The sequence below is a fragment of the Colossoma macropomum genome, unplaced genomic scaffold (genome assembly GCF_904425465.1).
Source record: "Colossoma macropomum unplaced genomic scaffold, Colossoma_macropomum, whole genome shotgun sequence".
Classification (NCBI taxonomy): domain Eukaryota; kingdom Metazoa; phylum Chordata; class Actinopteri; order Characiformes; family Serrasalmidae; genus Colossoma; species Colossoma macropomum.
Window position 1 is genome coordinate 29,281,841 of NW_023494809.1, and position 3,767 is coordinate 29,285,607.

The window sequence follows — 3,767 nt, forward strand, 5'->3', positions numbered from 1 at the left end:
AAAATGAAGTTTTCTTTGAGGGTGATTTTGCCTCACAACACCCTGCACTGTCTACTATGAATAGATTTTGGATGGCCCAGAACCTTATCACATATCTATCGGAAACCAGTGTGTTTCTCTGTGTGTTTACACTGTTTCCAGACCAGCTTTCTAATATTAAAAACTGATTTTATTATTCATAATAAACACTTAAAGATGAAGTTTTTCACAGATAAGAACCAGATGTTCCCCTGAAAACGCTGCCTGATGTCGGACATGTTGTTGGTCTAAAATATATTTTAAGTCCATTCGTAGAGAATCTCGGGAACAATCAACTTATTGAAATAAATAAAAAATAATATTATTATAATGATCAAAATGTACACAGAGCAGCGGAAACTACGGCATGACAGCAGGGACTAAACGCAAAGCTGAACATTAGGAGGCATCATTATCTCCACTCTCATCTACTGGATATTCAGGGAACAGCAGCCGTTCTGATAAACTAACAGTGTTCCACATTCTGAGCTGATCAGAATGAAGCTGACTTTGACTCTGATTATTGATGGAGTGTAACAAAGCCAGTCACAACGCTCCTCCATCATGTTGTGTGTTTTGTTGTCCGTTATGGAGCTTCTCTTAGCTGCGATTGGCAGGAGAACCAGATGTGGAAAGTGGTTCCCCTAAAAACTCCACATCCGGATAAATATATAGACCATTCCTCAGTCTGTATCACACCAACAACAGATCCAGTTATAATATGTTTCTGGTGGCCGATAAAGCAATAATTATTATGAACGTCATTCTTAATCAGAAGGAAACCTGTCATTTATTCATTTATTTGTTTGCTTGCTTGTTTGTTTGTTTATTTAGACATGGTAAAGCAACTCAATACTGAGATAAACGCGGCATCATTGAGATTTCGTGACATACATTATTTTAATTCCACTAAACAGTAATCAATCGTACTGATCAATACTTTCTGTACTGTTCTTTGCCGATTGGATGAACACAAGCGGCCCTACAAACATTTTTGAACCTATTCGCTCTCCGTAGTTCAGCGTTGGTTGGCGCGCGTGCCCAGTTCAGAAGGAGCTAAATCGCATCAAAGGAGCTAAAGTGAAAGTGAAAGTTGAGCAGCGTCTGTTCAGTGACGAGATCATGAACAGAGAGAGAAAAGCTCAGAGGTAATTACTGAAGATCAACACTCACAGTTTACAGTTAGAACAATGAGAACTCACTAATCTGAGAGAAACAGCTGCTGTGTTCTGTTTTATGTTTTGCTGTAAGTGTCTGTTTGATCAAGTAAGCTAACTGAAGCTGAGCTAAGCTAAGCTAATGCTCAGATAGCCTAGCCAATGAACCCAGTGACATGTGGGAGCCTTTAGAGCATTAGAGCTTATTTCCGTGAGGAGAATGTTTAACTTATGTACAATACCACATTTTGGTAATACATAGTTCGGTATGCGAGCCTTCTTAAAGACTTTTATTCTGGGGGAAGAGACGCTTCATGCTGTACTCGAGCTGTGGACTTGAGCTAACATTAATGTTACTGTTCTTTTTGTTTGTGTTTGTCTGTTTTGTGTTTGTATTATTAATTTGTTTATTAATTTATTACCACTTTTATATTATTGGTATTTTTGTATTTATGTGTGCACGTGTCTCACTTAGTCTGTATGTATAGTATGTAGGACATGACCACTATTGTTCTATGAGCTAAATGACCATGAACAGTCTCATTGGTCCTCCATGGGGGGGGGGGTTAGTGCTCAGTGTCAGTCCCACAAAAATGCAAAAACATCTGAAATGGGAAAGAGCGGTTGTGTGATTGTACAAATAGATTCAGTAAGAATTCGGAGCTCTCTTTATACAGACTGCCGAAAGCTAAAGAAAAGAGTTTTCCACATAAAATTATATGACATACAAATATTTGTACAAACCTGCCCACTTACAGCCAGAATATCCGCTGGTGTTCTTAAGAGATTTTACATTAATAAACTCTTAAATTACAACAATTACAAACAATTTAAACTCCACATTGTATATTATCTATGTTTTCTGCACATATGACTGTATCATTTTCTCCATTGTTATGTTTCAGTCTGATTTAAAGAGAGAGACCAGACTCACCTGATCTCAGCTACGATTTCATGAAGAGCCAGTGATCCAGCCAGAGAGGAGGACGGTTTTACTGAGGTAAAGAGTGTTTAAAGTGTGAATGGTGTAGTGAAGTGTTCCTCACTTCCAGCCTCACCTGATTAACCTCAGCAGGTGGAGCAGAGTAAACTGTGCAGTGCTTGTGGTTCTACAGAACATGGAGAGAGGAGCTTCAGTTCCACACCTGGAACTCCTTTCATCTAGATATCATCAAACTTCATTAATAGAGTTGCAGCAGCATTAGATTTTCACAGTATGATAAGCGTATCAGAAAACGTCCTGGTGTCACAGTGTACGGTACTTCTGGTAGACAGAATGAAACCCCACTCCATCTGGATATATGGATTTCACAGCGCATGAAGCTACGGATGTGCTTTCAACCAAGTGCTGGACATGGATTTTCTGAACGATAAAGTTTCAGCATTACAGCAGGCGAGACTCTCTGTTCGGCTGCATTTCTTTTAAAAACCAGTAATAGGCAAATGTACGTGGTATGATAATCAATTTACATACCATAGTGTCAAATGTGTTCTGAGTTGGAAAGTGGGTTAATTAGAGCAGGTTTGTGTGCCTACTATTAAGGGAATTATGATTTAATTCTACTACAAAGTACTTTTACAGGGAAAAACATACTCAAGTACTGTAGTAAGAGTGAATGTAATTCGTTACTTTCCACTTCTGTCTGCCTGCTAACTGCTCAGTCGTGAGGTGCCGGTTTTAAAAAGGCAGTGAAACAATAGAATTGTCAACAAATTCGAGACAAATCAAATCATGTTCATTGTCACATCACACTTACACAGGTGTCAAGGTGAGTGAAAATCTTGTGTAGCCCTCTTGTAGTACTTAAATATAAAAAAAGAAAAATTATATATATATATATATACACATATTAGACTCTAAATGTATACACATGTCCATGATATACACATTTGTATGCAGTACAAAATATTGCACAGCACTGCACTATTCCAATGTACAGTTTTGTACAGTAATATAAGTTGTGAAATACAAGCTATAATATGTTACATACATTTCCATGTATGCAATTTGTGAGTCTGAGGTAGATGCAGGGTACATAGAGAATAGAATAATTACACACATATATATATATATATATATATATATATATATATATATATCGATAGATGTATATATATATATATATATCGATAGATGTATATATATATATATATATATCGATAGATGTGTGGATAGAAGATGTGCAGGTATAGATTTGCTCAAAGTTAATGTAAGATTGTAGTGAGATGTCTTTTATAATGTTTTGGTGTTTACATTTGGCTGTTCCATTGAAGTTTTTCTTATATCCGATCTCAAAATTCATATTCAAAGTGATCAGTTCTGTGTGATGGACAGTATGAGCTCTATACAGCATTCACTGATAGCAGATTAGTATCATATAATGACTGGTTATAGTTAATAAAGAGTGGTGCAGCAGAATATGCGATGGTGCCAGTAGATTCCTGTATCTGCTTTCACTACCTTTGTAGTAGAATTGGATTATTTTTAATAAGAAAAAAACATCCATTGCCCAAAGCAAATGTTATCTAGCATCATATAACATTATAGTTTAATATGTTCTAGTTATTATAGATATTTATTAACCAGATATT